At 35.4% G+C, this 24,501-nt stretch overlaps 1 protein-coding gene across 1 annotated transcript in view; it reads right to left on the reverse strand.

The window, feature by feature from the left end:
• The window catches only part of GREB1L (GREB1 like retinoic acid receptor coactivator), a 339,947-nt gene that overhangs the window by 231,451 nt on the left and 83,995 nt on the right, over window positions 1-24,501 (reverse strand). The gene's annotated exons all lie outside the window — the stretch shown is intronic.

The following is a 24,501-nucleotide window of genomic DNA, read 5'->3' on the forward strand; positions in this document are numbered from 1 at the left end:
TTTGCCCAAAGCCTCATCAGATGCTGCAAGGCAAATTGGTTTTAGGTAATAATAACAAAAAATAAATTCCTAGCATTTACATAGCACCTACTCTATGTCAGGCACTATGCACCCAATAAGCAAAAATTATTTAATTTAAACATAAAAAACCCTTCAAGTGAGGCAGATGCCACAAGAAAAAGCTCAGTGCCTGGCACAGAAGGTATTTAATAAAGGAGAGAGGGACTTATGATGTGCCAACTGATCATCACAACAAAACTAGGTGCTATTAACATTCCCATCTTAGTTGAGGAAACTGAGAGATTAAATAATTTGCCCAAGGTACACAGTTAGCTTCTGAGGCTGGATTGAAATTTGGGTCTGTCTGCCTGTCTCCAGGTCTACCACTTTATCCACTATGCCACATAGCTGTCTCCATGGGTGAAGCAAAAGGGTGAAATGGAGCACCGGATGCTGTGACAGAGGTACTCATGGACCTGCACCGAGTCATCTACAGTTTCCTTGGGAAAATCACGTAACCTTAATGAATTTAAGTTTCTCTCTTGTTAAGACTAGGATAAGGGGGGCAGCTGGGTAACTCAGTGGATTGAAAGCCAGGCCTAGAGACAGGAGGTCGTAGGTTCAAATCTGACCTCAGATACTTCCTAGCTGTGTGACCCTGGGCAAGTCACTTAACCCCATTGCCTACCCTTCACTCTTCTGCCTTGGTGCTAATACCCAGTATTGACTCCAAGACAGAAGGTAAGGGTCTCAATAAATAAATAAATGAATGAACAAACAAATAAATAAATAAAACTAGGATAAGAATATTGGTACTGGCTACCTCCTGGGACACGATTAGGTGAATCAGCTTCAGTTGATATAGTCGCAGGTGCATTTATCTGCTTTCTGTCATCTTTGAGCATGAGGAACAAACTGTTCCAGACACTTCTGATGCCCTTGCCTGGAACACTGACCTCCAGTAAATGGTCTCTTCCCTTGCCTTCCCACTGTTCTGAATGGATGTTGGGGGGGGAGGGTGTCACTAAATTACAGTCATTAAATTACAGAATCACAGAATACTCTGAGATGAAAGGGATCTGGGTGGCCACACAATTCAACACATTAAAAAAAAAAAAGGGTAATTCTGTCCTCACTGAAAGGAAGAGGAACCCTAGACCTCTCAAGGCAACCCATTCTCAATTTGTTTAGCTTTAATTATTGGGAAGTTTTTCCTGATATCAGGTCTAAAGTTATCTTTTTTCAACTTCTGCCTATTGTTCCTAGCGCTGCTTGTTGGCCCCAAAAGAACAAGTCCAGTTCTTCTTCCAGGAAACACTCTTGCAAATACTTTATAGCCTTTTCCCCTTCCAGTCTTGTCATCCCCAATTCTTTCAACTGATCCTCATATATCATGAAATCCAATCTCTTATCTTAAAACAATTATGCTGGTTTTTGGGGGGACATTCTCTAACTTAATATGATCTACTCATTTAGTACATTGAAAAGGTTTGGAGAGAGCAGCTAGGTAGCTTACAGAGCCAGGCCTAGAGACCAGAGGACCTGGGTTCAAATTTGTCCTCAAACACTTCCTGGCTATCAAACACTCCCTGGGCAAGTCATTTACCCCAATTACCTAGCCCTTACTTCTCTTCTGCCTTGGAATCAATAATTGAATTGATTATATGGCAGAAGGTAAGAGTTTTTAGGAAGGGAAAGGAAGGGAAGGGAAGGGAACAGAAGGGGAAGGGAAGGGAAGAGAAGGAAGAGAAGGGAAGACATAGGGCACTGGTCATGAGAAATGAATGTGGCTCTGTACAGATGATGGGAACGGGCTGTCCCTCTCATGTACAGTTTCCTATCTATTCCTAAGTATCATAGGTTTTAAATGATCTTCACTAAGAGGAAAGCAGTGGTGCAATAATTCTCAAACTCTTTATATTTGGCTGCTAAATTAACATGGAGGGAAGCTATAAATTGTCTTTATTGTGTAAGGAAGAACAAAACAGAGAGCTGTAAATTTGTAAATCTTAAAGCACCACAAAGTGTGGAAATGTTTTGTAAATCTAAAAGTGCTATAAATGTAAATTATTTCTAAAAATCACACCCTTTACTGTCAATGAGCCAATCTACATTTATTAAGTACACAATAGGTAGTTTAAGTCATAGGAATACAGAAAAGGGTAAAAAGAAAGCCATTGCTCTAAAGAAGCTCACGGTCTCATAAGACATTCCAGCTCTCAGCTCTGGGCATTTTCTCTGACTATGCTCCAGGCTTAGAATACTCTCCCTCTTCACCTCTGCCTACTGCCTAACCTGACTTCCCTTAAGTTCAAACTAAAATTCTGTCTTCTACAGGAAGCCCTTCCCAACCCCTCTTAATTCTAATGTCTTCCCTCTTATTATTTCTGATTTATGCTATATATAATTTGTTTGTATATATTTGTTTGCTTGTTGTTCCCCTGCCACTAAATTGTAAGCTCCTGAAGGGCAGGGACACTCTTTTGATTCCTTTTGTATCCCTGGAGTTTAGTACAGTGCTTGGAACATAGCACTTACTAAACATTTATTAACTTACTGTCTGATAGACAACCTAATGGGGGAGACAATAAAAAAAAACTATGTAGACCCTCCAAAATCCTTCAAATTATTAAAAAAGTATTTGTCCATTCAAGTGTCCATGCCACTAGCTTTAGTTTTCATATCTACTGGGATCGTGTCATCTTTTTTTAAAAAACGAGCTCCCAATGAGGAACTTCCTCTTATCAATGTAAATTAACATCTTCAGGGTTCCTTATAATCTTTAGACTGTTGCTTGCGGGGCACTGAGAAGTAGACTGGCCTTGAGACTTTCTCTCTATCTCTGTCTGCCTAACTGTCTATCTCTCACATATACACATACACTCTCCCTGTCTCTCTCTGTCTCTCTCTTTCTCTCTCTGTCTCTCTTTTTCTCTCTGTCTCCATCTCTGTCTGTCTCTCTCTGTCTCTGTCTCTGTCTCTGTCTCTGTCTCTCTCTCTCTCACACACACACACACACACACACACACACACACACACACACACTGGTCAGTATGTGTATCCCAGGCAAATTCATTATCCATTACACTATAATGCCTCTTGTTGGAATCAGGAAAGGCTTCATCTAAGAGGTAGCACCAGAGCTGTGTTTTTAAGGCAAAGGGAAGAAAGTTCATTCCAAACAATGGGAAAACTTGCAGTGACGCAAAGATAAGAGAAGGAATGTTGTGTACAAGAAACAACTAGAAAGCTAGTTTTCCTCAGAGGATATGTGAAGGGCATCATGAAATATAACTGGAAAGCAGAGGCGAGAGTTTTACTGTGGAAAGAATGTGTTTTAGAGCTACCATTTTAGCAGCTAAGTGTAGAATAAATTAGAGAAGGGGAAACTGGAGGGTGGTACACCAATTAGGAGCCTACTACAATGGTCCAAATTAGAGGTGATAATGGCATGAACTAGGATAAAGCCCAAGTAGAAAGAAGGGACTAAATGTGATAATCATTGTGGAGGTAGAAAAGACAATACTTGATAATTGAATGAATATGGAAAGATTAAGGAAGAAGTCAGGTGATGCTCTAAAGTTAAAGTAATATCATCGACAGAAACATAAGTTTGGAGAAGGAATGAATTTTAGAGAAAAATTAAAACTATGAGCTCTATTTGGGACATTGTGAATATAAGATACCAAGAGGCCATCTCAGAGGAGATTCCAGAATGTGGTTGGTGATATGGGACTGGAGTTCAGGAATCTGAGGCTAGATAAATACATTTGGGAGTCAACTGCACAGAGGTGAAATCTAAACTATCTGGATCTGAGATCACCAAGGGAGAGTAGGCAAAAAGAGAAAAGAATGCCCTGGATAGAACCTTGGGAGATACATATAAGGGGCAAGAGAGTAATAAAGGATCAGCAAAGAAGACTGAGGAGCAGACATCTGATGAGAATCAAGAAAGAACAATGTTGTGGAAACCAGTTTCAAGAGAGTATTCAAGAATTAGAGCAACCAACTGTGTCAAAAGCTGCTAAGAAATCCAGTAAAATGAGGACTCAGAAAAAAGCTGGACTTGGCAATTGAGAAATAATTGGCAATCTTAGAGGGAGAAGTTTCAGTTGAATGGTGGGGTTAGAAGTCAGATGGCAGGGGATGGGAGTAGTGAGTAAAGGAGAGAATGAACAGATAACCCTTCATAGGTGTTTGGTTGTGTGATGTAGAAGAGATATAGGAGAGCTTGAAGGAATGGCAAGATCTTAAAGATGAAGAGAAGAGGCATATTTGTAGGCAAGCACAAAAGAAGAGATTAAAAAAAAAAAGAAATAATCAAGTGGTCAGAAAAGAAAGGAGATGGACCCCAAAGCACCCATGGAGAACTTTGCCTTGGCAAGGAGAAGATCCACTTCTTCATTGGGTAGCTGGCAAGAAGATGACCAGAGAATGAAGTAGAAACTGTTGCTCACTGCAAAACTTGCACCATCTGATCCAATAATACATTTTGGGAATTTCTTGAATAGCAAATTGTGAAATCACCTCGCATGTTATGTTCACTGTGAAGACCTCTGAAGATACCTCTTGACTGAACTAAACTTCATATTGATAATGGTTCACAATATCAGTGGCTCCTGAATTATCTGTGTATCAGTCATACTTTCACTCTATGATCAAGCCAACTTCTTTTTCAATCATATTTCTTTGATGATATTCTTTGCACTGCTTCTGCTTTGTAATTCTTCATTTGTAATGTGCTAGTCTATTCACATCTGCCATGAGCCTCTTCACTGGCTTTGGGTGATTCTTAGTTTTAAATCTTTGAAGATATTCTTCCTTGACTTATAGCCATATAACACAATTCAGAACACTGATATTTTCAAAGGTCAGGGAGAAAGAGCCATTAAAAGGATTTTGTAATTTTTCAAAGACAATTCAGCCAACTGTCCTCCTCCTGTTCAGTTCTAGAGTCAATTATTTTTTTTCAACATAGGGTCAAGATATGTCTGCTGATGGATGATCTATACAGTTTGTCCAGTTAACTATATATTACAGTCCATAGAATAGGTATTATTCATCCCTTTGGTTTTTCCTGTGTAAATAGATGAAACTCTCTAGAATGATTATGAAGGTCTTTTAGGAGGCTTCAGTGTTCTTAAGCTTAATCCAATCAATGTCAATCATCAGTAGGAGCATGAACCTTCTCTTTGGCTAATCCAATGTTTTTTCTTTCCATTTTGGTTTTCTTCTGTGCTATTTCCACGTTCTCCATCAGTACATCTGGAATAGTGTTGCTAAAGTACATTTTTCTTGGTGAAAAGTTTGTTATTGCTATTGTTTCTAAATATTACAAAACTTTCCTACAGTTGTCATTCTTTACAGTTTTGCTCTGAAATGCCTTCAGCATTGCTTAGCTTAACTGGATTCTCCACCAATCTTTTTTTTAAATTTGTTTTTCTCCAATAGCTTTTTGGCCTTTTAGATAATATCAAGTATAAATTTGTTTTTCCTTCTACTGCTTCTTGTCATTATATGAGGTAATGTTGCTCATGATCTTCTAAAACCATACACATCCAAGATATTTTATAAATTGACTTTCTAAACTCAATTCTGAACTCAACCTTCATGTCTTCCCATTTGACAAAAGGCAGCATTTGTTGATTAAGATTTTTTTTAGGTTCTTCTAATCTCATTATGGTAATTGATTTATATTGGTTAAATTTCTGTGTGGAAGTCATTATAATCAATCTTGATCTCATTTCCTCTATTTCTCATATTCTGAGGCATCGACAACTTACTTAAATAAGTCAAAATGAAGTTATTTTAATTGTGCAACATAATTTTTTATCATTTTTTCTTCTAGTTTTCTTTATGTTTATTTTAATCTTTCCTCTAACAAGTTAGAGGTATGATTACAAATGGCTGATTTATGAGAGACTTCTTATGTCACTATCTATTATTTTCCTACTGTTAAAATGAAATCAATTTAATGTTAATGTGATTTTATTCCAGAAGTTGGCACATCTTACCTTCTGAATTTTTTCTCTATAGTCAATAAATAATATCAAGATATTTTATTTTGCCAATTACATGTAATAACAAATTTACACATAAGTTTTCTGAAGTTATATGATCAAAATCATCTCTCTCCCTTCTTTCCCTCCTTCCTCTCAGAAGTGGCAAGCAATTGATCTAGGTTATTCATGCATTATCATGCAAAACATATTTCCATATTGTTCACTTTTGTAAGAGAATAATCATATAAAACCAAAACCCCAAATAAACTAAAGTCAATAAATAAACATTTGTTAAGTGCCTACTATATGCCAGGCACTGGGGACTAAGCACTGGAGTAATAAGAAACATGAAATTTGAATATATAACAGGAATACAAAATAGAGAGAAGGGAAGGAAGGAGACAGTCCTTGCCCTCAAGGAACTTATAATCAGTGGGGGGAAACAATATACAAAAGGGAGCTTAAACATAGAGTGGGGTAGTCCCCAATGTGAGGAAATGGTTGAGTAGTCAGAGAAGTTCTAATGCTATGAGTCAAGTAAGAAACAAGGAGATATCAGAGCTGAGCTGCCTCCTTACAGGATGATGAAGTTTTCCCAATAATGAGCTTCCTGGGACATAGTGGAGAAATCAGAGAAGTCCCAGTGTAGTACCGTCAGGTGAGAAATTTCTTTTTCTCAAAGAAAATATTCATTAATGTTTTTGTGTGTACTTCTATGAAGTCTAGAAGTCTTTATTCTGATTCTTTACTCCTGAACTATACTTTCCAAAACATTTTTCATCATTCTTCTTTTTCCTCCTTTTGCATGTAGTCACTGAGCATCAATCACTGTGTGTGTTCATTTAATTTGATGTCTTTTATTAATTCTCTGTAGGATTTCTCTACCTTTTCATACTCTGAAATAAATGTTGCAGTAAAAGCTATGATTGGTTTCATGGTAATTTTTTCACAAATACTTATAATGATCTAAACTATGTGAGTCTAAAGTCAATGGGTAAGAATATGAGGAGACTATAAAGTATACTCTGTAGTATTGGAGGTTAATTGTTCTTCGAATGTTTGGTATAATTCACTTTTGAATCCATCTGGCCCTGGGACCTTTTTCTTAGAGAATTCTTTGATGGTTTGTACAATTTCTTTTTCTGTGATAGGGTCGTTTAAATAATGATTTCCTCTTGTTATTTTGAGCATTTCATAGCTTTGTAAATAGTCTACTATTTCATTTAGATTCTCAGATTTATTGGCATATAGTTGGGCAAAACAACTCCCAATAATTGCTCTAATTTCTTATTTACTGGTTGTAATTTTACCTTTTTCTTTTTTGATATTAATAATTTGGTTTTCTTCTTTCCTTTTTTAAAAAATCAAATTAACTAAGTAACACCAGTTTCATGTCTTATTTATTATTAGTTCGATGATCTTTTTACTTTCAATTTATTTATCTCTCCTTTGATTTTCAGGATTTCCAATTTGGTATTTAATTGAAGATTTTTAATTTGTTCTTTTTCTAGTTACAAAGAATATTCTGAAAAGACTTTTAAGTAGTATTCCCATCTAATCTCTACAGCAGAGGTAACAGAACAATACCTTTGGAGTCAAAAGGCTAGATTCAAATCCTGCCCTTGCTAGCTACTTACTACCTCTATGAACTTGAGAAAGTCACAACTACTCTGGGCCTGAGTTTCTTTATTTGTAAAACAAGAGATTATAGACTATAGAAAATCAAAAGTCTTTTTGAGTTCTATATCTTTGATTCTGTGATACTTATTAGGAGAAAGGTCTGCACAAACTTGACCTTGCTCAAAACTTATTGACAGTTGATTAAAAATGATGCTATTGTAGACATTCCATCAGCACAAAGCAAGAGGCATTTTGAATTCAATGCCTTGAGTTCAGAATTTCTGTTCGATATTTAATGGAATCTCTTCTTTCTTTGTTTATAGATGTAGGACATTCCAAATTGGATATCCTATATATACATCAAACTAAACATATCTAATAGAGAACTCATTAACTTTCCCCAAAACCCTGTCCCTCTTTTGAACTTCCCTATTTCTGTAGAGGGCACCACCATTCTTCTATAGTCTCTCAGGTTTGCAAGGTTGGCATTTATCCTTGACCCCCTTATTCTTCCTCACTCCACCTATGGAATTTCTGTTGCTTCTACCTTCCCATCTCTTGATCCATCCCCTTCTTACTAGCATACAGCCATCTACTGTGTAGTCAACTACTCACACACCTAGTTCAGAAGCTCCTTACATTGACTACAATGGCCTCCTCATTGGTCTGTCTGTCTCAAGTTTCTCCCTATTGCATCATAATCTATCCTTGATACAGGTCACAATTGATTTTCTTAAAGCTCTGGTATGATCATACAATCCCTCTTCTTAACATAGTACATCAGGTCCTTATGACTTCTAGTATTAAATGCAAAACCTTCTATTTGGCATATAAAAAGTCCTTTCCAAAATCCAGTCCTTTTATTTTCCTCAAACTAGATTTTGCTAAAAGGTACCATAAGCAATGAAGTAATATCAGTAATGACTAATACATCAAATGCACAGCATCCAAATCCTTCAAGGAAAAGTTAAATGAGTTACAGGGGGAAATAAAAAGTAAAACTATACTAATAGGAAGGGTTCAATTTATTAATCTCTTGGATCTAGGTGAACTGTTTCTAAAAATAGGTATAAAAGGAATCCTTCTAAATTCATTCTATTGTAAGATTTAAATTAATATCCAATAACTCAAAGTATTATATTTTATAAGATTTATTAATAATCACTTGAAGTAGAAGAAATAAAATGACAAAAGTAAAGCCTGAGTAAAGAGAAATTTTTTCTGATCATGTTCTCGGGGAAGAGTGAGAAAGGGCGGGGTTACAGAAACTTTATCTCCAAAATGTAAGGACATAATGTGAGGACAAAAGTGAGATTCTGGAAAATGGAGTCCTGGGGTACAAAATTCTAATTACAAAATGACACAAGTAGAGTTTTGATTCCTAAACCATGGAGTACAAAAAACAAAAAAGAAATCTTTAGATCAAATTTCCCTAATGAATAATGATGCAAAAGTTTTAAGTAAAGAGATTACAGCAATATAGCATAAAGATATGCAAAAGACTAGCATATGTTAGGAATGGAGGGTTGCTTCAGTATTAGGGCAAGTAAAAGTCTATAACTGGTCATGTAGATAATAAAAGCAACAAAAATCATGTTATTTTATCAATAAATGCAGAAAAAAGCTTTAAAAAATATATCCGTTTCTCTTAAATACACCAGAAATTACAGGAAACCCAAACCTAAAACCCAAAGCAAGAATTGAGATAAACCAGAAAGCCTTTCCAATAAGATCAGAAGTGAAGCAATGAGGTCCATTATCACTATTACTATTAAATACTGTCCCAGAAATGCTAACTACAAAAATGACAAGAAAAAGAACTTGAAAGAATAAGCAAAGTCAACAAGGAAACAAAAGGATTACTTTTTGCAGATGATATGAGAGTATACTTGTAAAACCCTAACTAAAAAAGGGCTTTAAACAATTAGTAACTTTAGCAAAGTTACAGGGCATAAAATAAATCCATACAAATCATCAACATTTCTATATTTAATGATAAAATCCAGAAGTTAGAGATAGAGAAATTCCATTTAAAATAACTGCAGGCAATATAAAACACTTGGGGAGTCAACCAATGTGAGGAAATGGTCAGTAGTCAGAGAAGTTCTACAGTAATGACATACATGGAAACTATAAGAACACAATTATAAAGCACTTTTCACATAAATAACTGGATCTAAAAGTCTAAAGAAACATTAATTGCAAGTAGGCTGAGCCAATGATAAAAATGATAATTCTATAAACTAATTTACTTATTCAGTGCCACGCCAATCAAATTACTAAAGAATTATTTTATAGAACTAAAAAAATAATAACACAATTCATCCAGAGGGAAGGTCAAGAATATCAAGGGAATGGTATTCCCTTGAATACAATGAAAAAAAAGTAAAGGAAGACGGCCTAACAATACCATATCTAAAACTATATGATATAGGGATAATCATAAAACAATCTGACACTGGACAATAAACAGAATGGTTGATCAATGGCATTAGGCACACAGTATTCAGAAATAAATGACCACAATAACCTAGTATTTGATAAGTCTAAAGATTCAAACTACTGGTGCAAGAATTTATTGACAGAAACTGCTGGAAAAAACAGAAAGCAGTCTGACAGAAACTAGGGATAGACTGATATCAAAATTTATTAAAAATGATTTATGCACAAAGGGCACTATCATAAGCAAATCAAGGAAACATGGAAAAAATTATTTGTCACATCTATGGATAAGGGAAGAGTGCATGACCAAACAAGAGATAGAAAGAATCATGAGAGACAAAATGTGTGATTTTGATTATATGACATGAAAATGTTTTTGTACAAACAAAAGCAACATAGCCAAAATTAAAAGTAAAAAAAAAATGTTTACAGCAAGTTTCTTTGATTAAAAGTCTCATCTCTCAACTATACAGGGAACTGAGCCAAACTGATAAAAAACAAGAGCCATTTCTCAATTGATAAATGGTCAAAGGATATGAACAGGCAGTTTTCAAAAGAAGAAATCAAAGCTATCAATAGCTGTATGAAAAAAATGTTCTTAATCACTAACAATTAGAGAGATACAAATTAAAACAACTGAGGTATCATCTCATACCTATCAGACTGACTAACATGATGAAAAGAAAAATTATAACCACTGGAAGGAATATAGAAAAATAAGTACACTAATGCATTATTGGTGGAGTTATGAACTAGTTCGATCACTTTGAAGATCAATTCCGAACTGTGCCCAAAGGGCTCAAAAACTATGCATACCCTTTACCCTAACAATACCAATACTAGGACTATACCCCAAAGAGATCCCAGAAAAAGGAAAAGGTTTGATATGTATAAAAATATTTATAGAAACTCTTTTTGTAATAGAGAAAAATTGGAAACTGAGAGGATGTCTGTCAGTTAGAGAATGGCTAAACAAGTTGTGGAGTATGATTCTGACAGAATGCCACTATACTGTAAGAAATAACAACTGGAATTTTTTTAACAATAACTTACAATGATGACTGATACAATCAGACATTCTGATCAATATAATCAGTGATCCACAACAATTCCAAAAGACTCATGACAAAAAATGCTATTTATCTCCAGAGAGAACTGATGAATTGAGTATATCTCAAAACATGTATTTCTTTCACTTTCTTATTTTTCTTGTCCCTCAACCTTTTTTAAACATGGTTAATGTGGAAATATGCTTTTCATTACTTCATATGTATGGATATTGTATTTCTTACCTTCTCAATGGGCAGAGGAGGGGCAAGGAGGAGGGAAGATAATTCAAAAATGAACGTTAAGGTTAAAAAAATTAAATTGCTAAAAAATTACTCCCCTTCGTACACTCTAAAAACCAGTCTCATTAATTTACTTGCTGCTCCTCCTACACAATACTCTATCTCCTTCCTTTCTCCTTGCCTTCTCACGGGAATGCTCTCTCTCCTTAGCTATGCCTTACTTCCTTCAAGAGTCAACACTAACACCAACTTCTTTTGAGCTGCCAGTGCCAACCTTCTCTAAAGCAATACCTTATATACAGTATTGTCATTTCCTTTGTTTCTTCCTCTCTCTCTCTCTCTCTCTCTCTCTCTCTCTCTCTCTCTCTCTCTCTCTCTCTCTCTCTCTCTCTCTCTCATCTCTCTCTCTTTTATCTTCTGCCTGAGAATCGATATTGGAAGAAAAGATATCTTCCAAGATGGAAGAGCAATAAGGGCTAAGCAATGGGGGTTAAGTGACTTGCCCAGTGTCACACAGCTAGGAAGTGTCTGAGATCAAATTTGAACCCAGGTGCTTGGTGCCTGGCTTCCCGATTCTTTCATACACCAGCATTTTAGTGGCTGAAAGGGAAGAAGAATAGGAACATTGCTAAAATCATTCTGAGATGAAACATGGTCTCTCAGATAAAATGTTAGGGAGAGATACAGACTATTCTGAAGACCTGAGAGGAAACCACCCCTCAGGTAAATGTACCATGAGGACCACTTTGATGGCAGATCATTGATTCATTAAAGATGGCTTCAGGGCATTGTGTTCCATCAGCTCAAACCCTGACTCTTTTCAAGGTTTTAAAAGCTATAACTGGGATGCTTTAAGCCAAGGAATCATTTGGGAATTAGGGGAAGATTATATAAGCACTCATGGGATTCTACCTTACATAAAGGTAGTTGCTGGAGTTTCATATCAAAGTAGATGTTGTGAGAAGGCTTTGATTTGAGACATGAGAATCCAGGAGAGAGAAAGAGATAGGAAATGACCAGATGAAGGGAGAAGCAGGAGGGGAAGCTGAGCACAGGAGATATCAGGAATAAAAACAAGAAAGATAAAATGTAAGTTCTTTGAGGTCAAGAAATATTACATTATTGTCTTTGTGTCCTCTCTGACAGGCAGTGCCTATCAAAAAGCAGAAACTTAAGACATGCTTGTGATTGGGATAGTATGATAATTGGATAGACTTGTAAAAAGACTTCAAGAAACTCAACATTTTTTTCAACAAATTAGGTATCCAAGTGGGAAAAAATGGAGACAGAGAGAAATGTATTGCTGGTGTTCATTGTACCCAAAATACACCAATCTATGGTATACCTGCTTCAAAAAATAATGCCCAAACTTCTACAACCACAATATGAAACCTATTTGTTCATCTTTCACTTTAGGAAATCATACATGTGTGGCAGATACTGAATAAATACTTTCTACATATTAATAACATCATCTTGTCCTGAAATATTACTGATAATCAAAAAGATACTCTTCTGGGAAAAACCAAAGAGGTGAAGCAGAGTCTGTTATATAGTTAGGACATATTTAAGAACCTGGAATAGCAAGGCCGATTATACCGAAACCAGACATAAATTAAAAATGAAGTATAGGCACCAGGGCAATCTCTGCCTCATCAGCTCACCCAGGACAATCATCAGATGTCAAGAGTAAAGTTAGAACACTAGAATACTGTGGACTGGGAACTTCCAGTTAAGATATCTGAGTGAATAAAAGCAGGGAAATGAAATTCTTACATCTATCCTTCAGAAAAGATAAAACAAGAGTATCAAAACAAATAAGAATTAGTAAAGAAAGACAAAATTAAAATAAGTACCTTCACCCAGCTTAGGTCAGCAAAAGACTTCCCAGTAAGTAAGAAGAAAGACCTGGCCAGCAGGAGCCTAGATAAAATAACTGCAGTTTCCAGAGACTTTCTTCCAGTTTAAACAATCACAGCATGCTCAGGCCAGAAAGCCCCAAGGTGGTCAAGTACACCCCAGCAGGGAACAGAAGATGAAGTGAACTAGCAAGGAAGCCCCAGGGTGGTTAAGCATCAGTGGCTCTCTGGGTCCTGACAAGACATGGAGACAGGAGTCAGCAGCTTTCGAAGAGCAAAAGTTCCTACTGAGAGGTCAGTAACCAAAGCACACAACCTAAAGGCACTGAATGTTTATAACAATCAAGCACGAGCCACTCCAGAAAACATAGAGAGTTTAGATGAGCCTGGGACATAGAAGTCCTTTATGGACAGCATACATCAGGGAAAGAGGTCTTGGGTTTAAATGTGACCTCAGACACTTCCTAGATGTGTGACTCTGGACAAGTCACTTAGCTCCCATTGCCTATCCCTTACTGCTCTTCTGCCTTGGAACCAATACATAGTATTTGATAAGGGTGAAAGACAGAAAGAAAGGAAGGAAGGAAGGAAGGAAGGAAGGAAGGAAGGAAAGGAGAGATGGAGTCAGAGAGAAAACAGAAAGAAAATATGTAAAAACTTCATCATTGGATCTAGTCAAAGGAAAAGAAAGGGCAGTGTAATGGAAGCAGATCACATACCAGTGTTCAGCACTCATTTACCCTCTCTGATTCTTCTTTTTTTGTAATGAGGGGAAGGAGGTAAAAAGGAAAAAAGTATAAGTAGATATGACAGAGAAAAATACACAATTTATAATTTTCAACACAAATAGTTTTCACTTACTTATGAAGTAGAAGAGAATAATAGGATGTATTAGGAAGCAGAATCCAAGTGCTTTGTTTACAAGAAGTATACTTGAGATTTACTGAAGTATAAAATAAGAGGATGCAAAACTTACAATGCTTCAGGCAAACTCAGAAAAACTGGGAGTGGTAATTATGATCTCAGATAAGTCAAAAATTTAAATTGGCATGTTTAAAAGGTATAAACAGAGAAACCACATTATCTTTCAATGCACAACAGATATTGAAGTAATAATCAGTATGCACTGAACTACATAGCATTTAAATGCTTAAAGAAGTTATTTGATATATAAGGAGAAATAGTTGGGCACTTCAATGTACACCTTTCAGAAATCTAATAAAGAAAAACAAGAATGAAGTTAAGGACCTGAAGAGAATATTAGAAAAGCTAAATACATCAGATTTTTGTCAATAAACGGAAACAGAAAGAAGTACACATATTTCTAAAGTGTATATGGCACTTTACTAGTCTTATATTAGGGCATAAAAACTTCACAAACAAATGCAAAAAAGCAAAAATGTTAAACATATTCTTTACTATCACATCAAAATAATTATTATATTCAATCAAGGGTATATGAAGAAGGCATTAAAATTAATTGAAGACTGAATAATTTTAGACTAATGAATGGGTGGTTCAAAGAACAAATCATAGAAATAAGAATGTATAGTTTCATCAAAGAAAATGATAACAAATTTTGGGAATGTAGCTAAAGTACTCCTTAGGGGGAAATACTTATATTGCTAAAATCTTTATCAACAAAAAATGTTTAAGTTAATCAATGGAAGTGATTAGGTATATGAAAACAAATAAGCATAGTGTTTGATAAATTTAAAGATCACAACTATTACAGTAATGAGTCACTATTTGACAAACTTGGGAAAACTAGAAGGTAATCTCATGCACAATTATAGAACAGTACCTCCCACTATGAACTAAATGAATTTATGACTTAGATATAAAAGGTCATATCATAAACAAATAAGAGGAGCAGGGAAGGTAATATCTTTTTCTACTATGTGTGGGGAAGAATTCATGACCAAACAAAGAATAGAGAGTATTGTAGAAGATAAAAAGGGCAATTCTAAGTACAGAAAGATTACAAAAACTTTGCCCAAACAAAATCAATACATCTAAAATTAGAAATGAATGTTAATTGGTTGGGAGAGGTCTTTGCAGCAAGTTACTTTATAATGGTTTCATATCTAAAATATATAAATAATTGGTTCAAATATATAAGAACATGAGCTATTCCTCAATATAAAAATGATGAAAGAATATGAATATGCAGTTCTCAAAGGAGAAATTCAAGCTAACAAGAGCTCTAATTTTAAAATATTCAAAATCATTATTAATTAGAAACGATCAAATTAAAACAACTCTGAGGTTATAACTAACTCCTATTAAATTGGCAAAAATGACAAAGAAAAATGCAATTGTTGGAAGGGCTAAGGGAAGGCAGGTGCACTAATGCATCCTTGGTGGAGCTTTGAATTGATCTAACCTTTCTAGAAAGAAACTTTAAAACTCCACCCCAAAAAGGCATTAAACAGTATCCTCTCTGACTTAGCAATAATAATAACAAGGTCTATATCCCAAAAAAAAACCTCAAGAAAGAGACAGATATATTTATGGAAGCTCCATTTTAATAGCAAAACTGGTCACTAATAGAATGCCCATTAATTGGGAAATGGGTGAACAAAGTACAGCATATGAATTCAATAAAATATTACGATGTATTAGAAATGAAGAAAAGGACAGTTTCTGGGAAATCTGAGAAAACTTCTTTGAACTGATGCCCAATAATGTGGGCAGACCCAGGAAAACCATTTATACTATAAAAACAATAACTTGAAAATAATTTTGAAAGTCTTAAGAAATTTAATCAATGAAATGGCCAATGACAATTTTACAGGACTGGTGATGAAGCATGCTACCCACCTCCTGAAAGAATAGTGATGGACTGAAAGTACAGAATGATAGAATGAGACATACATCTTTGAATACAGTCAATGTCACATGGATTTACCATGCTTAATTATGCATCCTTGTTAAAAAAGACTTCTGTTTTTCCACTTTAAGGATAAGGGGAGGAATCAGGTAGGGAGACTAGACTAGCAATAGTATGGCTCTCCCAACAAAAAAAGAAAATAGAGGAGAAACGGTTTTGAAGAATTTTTTTTCAATTACAGAAACAAGAAGGGAAACATGACTAAGATAACTTTGAAAATAATGTGTTTAGCTTATATAATAGAAAATAGTTGTTTCATGTACAGTCCTCACCTGTTATACGTAATATATAGAAACACTCATTTTCTTTGGCACTTAGGTTCAAAGTTTTGAAAAATTAAAAGAAGTTATGCACTGGAACAATTGTCTATAACTGCTCCTGGAAAAGGGTAATGGAGGTCAGAGGAAATATTTTATCTGCATTTGATCTAGTTAAAGGATTAAAAATCCTGAGCCAGGAAGAAAACTGTTAGTATCTGACTCTAAAATACCTTTGAACTACCCAACAGCCCACAAGTTCTCATTCCTGAGAAATGAGTTAGCAACAAATTGAGCCATGGCCTGGTTCATGGTGTGACCCTCTGTCTCCTTATCAAACTTAAATGAGGTCTGATGGGTGATAAAAATCAAGAGACCACTGTAGCTAGAACGAGCCCCACGGGGCATGGTGACCTCCCCCTTGTCCCCCCCCCTAAGGGGGAAAATGATCAACTCACTGAAATGATCTATGGCATGACTAGGTAAAGGAAAATATTTCTGGTGCAGAAACCACATTGAACCTACTACTAATTATGATTTTAGATAACTTGACTTGATTATTCACTTCCAAAAAAGTGATACTGATTTTTAAAAAAAGATAATAGAGAAGTTCCACTACTGAATAAAATAGAACTGAAAGTTAAGGACTGGTATTTTTTCTTTTACCAGCCCATAATATATTAGTCACAGCTCTGAGTACATATGAAATTAGTATAGTATAGTATAGTATAGTATAGTATAGTATAGTATAGTATAGTATAGTATAGTATAAAAAGTCCTGGATTTGGAATCAGAAGAATTGATTGCAAATCCATTCTCTGTCATTTACTGACCAAGGGACTTTGGGCAAGTTCTTTAATCTCTTTGAGACTCAGTGTCCTCAAATGTAAAATAGAGATAATAAAACTTCTACTACTTCCCTCAAAAAGTTGTCATGAAAATCAAATGAGATAACACATAGAAAGAAGCTTGTTAACATTAATTTGAGTGTATTAATTGCTATATAGAGTACCTAATAAATACTGGCAGGGTAGGTTCCAGTTCTCATGTTTCTGCCAGTAACTGTTCAACTGCTTTGAGCCTCAGTTTCCAAATATGCTAAACATAGAGGTAGACTAGATGATGCCTAAAATATTTTCCAGTTCTATCCATCTGTGGCTCTGTGAATCAGACTCTGGTTGGTGGCAAATGTTTATAAATTGTTCTTATTGTCTAAACCCAGAGAAAAGGAATGGAAAGAATGAAGGAAAGGACCATCTACAACCAAAGCATCTATATACATAGCACATACCAGTAGAGAGAAATGACACATTTTGGGAGGTGGGGATTTATTTGATAATGCACATTCTAGAAAGTAGAATACCAATCACTTACAACTATGACCAGAAATAGTGGCCCACAGAGGAATGCTGAAACTTAAGAAATGTATGCAGCAATTAAAAGGGAGGAGATTCTAACTCTGTAATCTGCTCAATGTTTCCTAATAAAGTAGAAAAGTAAGAACATTTATACTGATTAAGTACTGATGATAATGTAATATAATAGAAAGAATAGAGCTAAAGCTAAGAAGCTTTTTTACAACCTTTGATTTCTACTGTCAGAAACCTAGGTCTAGGACTCACTCCTTCCCTTGGGTTGTTTTGTTTGGAAAGGAAATATTATTTTCATTCCAGAGTTCCTTTCTCCTTGTTAGTGCCTCCTTTCTTCACAGCATTAAAGTAACAAAAAATTTTTTCCCAAAGTGGCTTCAGTTATATAATTTTCCACGAAAGTCATTCAGAAGACATCTTAAAACCATTAATAAAAGACATTTATAACATCCAAAGCTCTTCCCTTTATAGCAACCCAATGTGGCAGGCATAATAGTAGTAAGTATTACTATCCCATTTTACAGACAAGAAATTAAGACTGAGATAAACAGAATCACTTGCTTGAGGTCCTGCAACTAATAAGTGACCTACCAGCACTAAATCCCTGATCTTAAGACCACTGTATCACAACTGCCTGCACAACTATACCAGAGCTGACCCCTAAGGTAAAAGAGTATATAGAAAACCATCCTAACAACAGTCATTCTTTAAGGAAAGACTATTATCAGTTGTTAGCATTTTTTTAAAATTTAATTTACTGAATGTAATTTGGAAAAAGGGTTTATTTGTTTATATACTAACATCACTCAACCATCCAATATTTATTATCTACTCTTTATCCTTTGGAAATCACATAAGTATTAAATTACATACATATTCAAGTTAAAATAGGACTGATTCACTGGACACAAGCTACAGTTTGCTGGCTTTTTTCCTCCTTAAGAAAGACGTTTACACGGCTTGCGGTTTGTCCAGTGCAAGTTGTTCTCATCATAATGAGTACTTACCACAATTTCAGACCTTTATCTGGAAAAAGTACATTCTGTACCATGTTATTCAAGCATATACCACTCACACCAAGTTACAAATAAAAGTCGATATGCAGAGATGATGGATGAAGACCATTTTATATGTAGATATACTCAAGAGGAAAGGCCAACTGTATTATTACTGTCAATTTTCCCTTTCATGTAACAATTTAATAGAACAACCAGAAGAGGATGCTCCATTCCCCTGCCTTTGGACCATTTAATTACTTTGGAGTATTGGAGGGAATGTTCCTAATCACCAGGTTAGGATCTTAATTCACCTTCAACTAGTTGAGTAGTTCCTTTTCTTCATGTACCCTACAGATTATTCCAGCAGATGGATATCTTTATTTCCAAATACAAAACCCTTGTAGAAATGTTGGTTCTACAAAATGTAAAAAGTCCAAGGGGCACTGGGTCTTTTATTCAAGTAAGATGTGGTGACACATACACTAAAGCACTGGATATCTTGATGACAATGCACCGCCACCAACAAATCATAAGACAGTATATTCAAATACTCTCTTCCCTTTTGATGAATTTACTTAATTCTCCTTCCATTTCCCTAACCAAAATTAATATAATTGACAATGACTCATAGCAGAGCACTACATGCCCAGCATCAGGGAACTATGAAGTCTGTTACAAAAAAACTAAAAACAGACTAACTCAACAATGTTTACTGATTCAGCATCAGATACAGGGGTCTTACAAGTTCAAACCTGAACAACAAATTCATTTAAAAAGAACAATGAGAAAAAAAGGAGGTATGACAGTTTGGGGGATAGGAGTGGAGAGAGAGATAGAGGAAGGAAAATAATACTAAACTGTTACTTCAAAAGAAATGACAGCTGGCTAAAAGGGGGGGGTGCATTTGGGAGATTTGTTATAGTTGGGATGGAGAGAGTTGCTTCTAAAATATAAACAATTTCTCATGTGGTAGGTCCCTAACCTAGATCTGAGGATAGTTGACTTGCTGGCTATCTTATCCCACCATACAAATTCTTCATGAAAGGGAAGGGGGCCAGTAGAGGATGTAGTATTTTGGTGTTTAAGAGAACTCGGTGCTTACAACACATAGTGTCTTGTATGTTTTCCAAATAAACATTTTAAAATGAGAAGTGAAAGGTTAGAGCTTAGTGGATGAGCAAATCTGAAGAATATACACCAGGTTAAGTTCTTTACAGTAAGGTTTAAAATCTACAAACCCTTTTTTAAGTACAATAGGGCAGGAAGTAGCAAAGTCATAATCAGTAACCTTAGATCTTTTTGAAGTGCAAAAGAAGCAAGGTAACAACCTACTGAGTAAAACTAACATCACACCTCAGAATCAGCCAGCGATGAGAGAAAATCATTAGCAGCATCCTCAGCTAGTACAAGAATTTCAAAACCAATTGCAAGAGCCTGAAACAAAATACATTTGCACATAACACTTCACTCTTTCCAAGAATTTGTTTCAAATTATTTCCACACTATTGTATATTTTAAAGTATTTTTTTCAGAAAATAGATACTGTTAGTGCTCTCCCAGATTCCTGCCAAAGAATAATTTCCTATAAGGTTAGCCCCAGCTTTTTACCTGAATAAGACCACCATGGCTTTCTTCAATATGCCTTTGACTCAGATACAACCAAAACCATGACATAGGTGAGATGTTCAAATTTTGTCTTAGAGCAATCTGTCTTAAGCTCAAGTCATATATTGGGCCTAAAAGAGGGCATCTTATAACAGAATAAAGATAATAATTTAAGTTCTCTAAAATGCCAAATAACATGTTTCTAAAATCACAGCTCTAAATGAAGGAGAAGAGGAAGGGAAATGAATAATTTTTCTTCTTGGATTTGCATAAATTCTCATTATTAATTTAATTATTTATTGATCAATTGATTTCATTATAATAGTATAGTGCTATTTCTTCTGTCAATCTAGTGACTATTATCTGGGAATTTGCATTTTTATCTTCCTTTCTCTGTAAGTTTCTACCTATCTATAATCACACATGGAGGAAGGGAGAAAACAGAGGAAAAGGGAGGGAGAAAGTGAAAGGCTAACTTGAAAGGATGAACACTTACACGCCAGAGAATGAAGGAAGGGCAATGTTGTCCAAAGTTGATATCATCTATCCAGACATTCATGCTTTCACGTCTCCTCCACCACTCGCTTCCTCCCTTTATCTCTCTCCTACCTCCTCTCTCCACCCTCCTCCATCCTTTCAGTTCCCTCTAGCCCCCAACATTGCATTCCAAGGAAAACCCTAAAAACTGAAACTTTTAACTGACTTAGTAACAAAATAGACAGTCATTTTTTAAAGAGAACATTAAGCATTTTGGCCTGAGCCAACATGGGTGACTCCTCCTCACAGTCAGAACAAATGTATCCCTCTATACTCTGATCTCATAGCCAAGCTTAAGGGACTAATGAAGATTTGTCTGAGGTCATAGTAATTAAACAGTGATCTAGAAGATATTCCTAGTGGTCACTAAAAAAATAACAAAATATGCTCACCTTGGGAATTAAAAAAAAGTTTCTATACCACATCTGGACCTTGATGCATTATAACACCAGGGTTTGGGGTTCCAAAAACTCTATAACCTTAGGAGGCTAAATATTTTATTTTATATGTTTTGCATGAAAATACATGTATAATCCAGATTGAATTGCTTGCCAGCTCTAGCACAGGGAGGAAAGGAGGGAGAGAAACAATTTGGATCATATAATTTTGCAAAACTTATGTGGAAATTTGTTATTATGAGCAATTGGTAAAAATAAATAAATATTTTATTTTGCCAATTCAACTACATCATGTATGTACCTTAGTTGACTGACAACATTTCAACAAATATGCTGACTCAAAGTCAAAATATTTATTCAGGAAAGGAGTTTTTTTACATTGTATTTCCTATTCAAAAAGCTTGTTTCCCTCACTTCCCACCACCCCCCCAAGCTCACAGTGCTCCAAACTCAAGCCCAGAATTCCTAATATTCAGTTCTGCCAAGAAAACAAAGAAGGTATCCTGTTGTCAACATTGCCCTACAACCAGACACAGGTAAGTTTTCCAAAAACTACATTAAAAAGGAATAATAAGACAAGTGAATGTATAAAACAACTGCACACTATATGATTTCTAGGACAATGATTGACTAGTAAAAATAAAATTAAAATGATCATTCCAAAATCCAGGTTAGCTTACTCCAAACATCATGATAGTCCTGGCAGCAGCATGATAGGAAATATACTAAAGGAACTAAAAAATTTCTGGACATGAAATTGTAATTCCAACCAGGCATGAGCCAAGCCATGTAACTGGGCAACAGGATATAGAATAATCGCCTTTAGGCATACACTTAGACATGACTGGGCTTCCCTACCAAGCCTATGGAGGTCCAGGAAACCCTTCCTGAAAATAAGCTAAAGAATAATTTGAAGTGAGCCAGAAGCTTCATTTATAGGACAATGAACCCTTGTTCTAAGCCCAGGGAAACTTTTTTTTAAAAAAACCCTTAGGGAAATTCACAGAGAAGAAAGGAGAAGAGAATAGATGGAAGAAGGCAGTTGAAAGTTGTCAGAATAACAGGAAGAACACACTAACAATAAAAGAAATGTTCCATAAATTTTGTAAAATGCCTTATATGCTGGGAAAAAAATTAAAGCACATTTAAAACAAAATCAGTTTTTCAATTTTGTCTGAAAATCTAACACAGCAACATGCCTAAGAGTATAGAAATACAACCTGAAAAGCTCCTAGAAAATGGGAATGGTTATCAGTAGGGAGGGGAAGGGGCAAAACAAAGGCCAGAACAAAGTAGAGACAAGAAGCTGGGCCTTTTGAGGAAGGGGTGAGGGGGTTGTTTTTGTTTTTCCAAGGGAAATAGCATAGTTTATGAATCCTTCTGTTTATACTGTTCCTTCCTAAATTGATTAAAGCATTGGCTTGTGATGAATTTACACCACAGTGGAAGTCTGACAACTTCAAAATCAACTTCATGTTTGGGCTCTATTCTTTTAGGTGATAAATAGTAGGAAATCAGTGAGGGAATGTCATTTGAAGTCAGCCATTAATCATGAACCAAAATGGGTAAGTACCCCATAAACCGCAATGATCCGTTTCCTATTAGCATCACACAACAGAAGGCAACTTCATTTGCATTAACAATTTTTATGACCTCAGTAAGTAAAGGGGACAAGGTTAGGAAATGGCTTATTTTTTGTGTTATAAATGTTAATTTATAACATTTTATAACAATTTATTATGCCATAAAAAATTCTTTAAGAACCTAAGCTACTGATTGATTAATTGAAGAAGTAGGAACTCTCCAAAGAAGAAAGGAAAAAAGGATAATATTCTCCTTTTTGCAAATTTTCATGCTTCCTTAGCTTTTGCAGAGAATTTTCATCATGTTTATTCCAGGCTTTTCTTTTAAGTAATTTTATACTTTCTATCATAATTCATTAATACACGATAATCCAAAATATTTCTTCTTCTCAAAACTTATTAGATATTTAAAGTTCTCTGTGCCCCAAGTTTCAAAATAAGAGTAAGCCTTCTGGAATTTTAATGGTAAATCCTGGGTTTCCTCATTCTAAGGGGGTAAAAACACACACACAGGAAATGGCTAATCTGACCTTATGGTATATAAATATGTCAAAAATAGATGTTAAATCAACTCCCATAAAATACAGTCTATACTAGTTTTAAAAACTTAAATGGTGATTACATTAATCAGATATGGCCAAAAGATCCTATTCCCCACAGGGTAGGGGGGAAGACATCCATTAGAAATTCAGAAGAATATTCATAGGACTTAAAGCTGGAAAAGAACATATAGATTTTGTCATCTACTCCAAGCTCCTAATTTTGTAAATAAACATCCAAGACAGAGATAAATTGATATTATCAGGTCATAAACATAATAAGCAGGATAGGAACCCAATTTCTCTGCTACCACAGCCCAAATCCTTTCTACTACCTTTACTAATAGGAAGTCTAAACCGCAAGACCAAAACAAAACAATTAAGGAAAATGAACATTATATGTTAGATAATAATCCTTGACATTCACATAGTGCTACTAGCTAAAAAATATTTGAATATATTCATTCAAATCCTCATGACAACACTGAAAATACAGTCATTTCCATTTTAAGGATGCAAAATTGAAGACTCACAAAGGGTGATTAACTGAAGGTCATACAACAATGAAGTAGCAGATTCTGTACACAAAGACTGAGATTAAGAAAGTAGGAATTTTTCACTTAAGGTTAGATGGGCGCACATAAGAAATATATAAATCAAAGGAAGCTATGTGACTCAGTGGATAGCCAGGCTTGGAGACAGGAGGTCTGGGGTTCAAATTTGCTCAGAAACTTACTAGCTGGGTGACTCTGGGCAAGTCACTGAATCCTGTTTGCTTCAATTTCCTTATCTAATCTGTAAAAGTGGAGTGCTTAGCTTGGTTAGACATCAAAGAAGCCAAGGTTGTCCGCTGCATCTCAAAACTATCACTGGCTGTTTTTGACTTTTGTTCTGCCACTTGGCTTGGATGACTCTAGAAGACAAGTAAGGCCAATGACTTGGCAAAACTCTGCCTCATTTAAATCCAATTCATACTTGAGACAAAAGACATCACCAGTGATATCATTTTGGACCTTTTCGAGTACAAAGGACAACAACCAACCAACCAATCAGTAAACCCAACTGGAGAAAGAAATGGTGAACCAAGACAGTGTCTTTGCCAAGAAAAC

Source organism: Gracilinanus agilis, chromosome 1 (genome assembly GCF_016433145.1).
Source record: "Gracilinanus agilis isolate LMUSP501 chromosome 1, AgileGrace, whole genome shotgun sequence".
NCBI lineage: Eukaryota > Metazoa > Chordata > Mammalia > Didelphimorphia > Didelphidae > Gracilinanus > Gracilinanus agilis.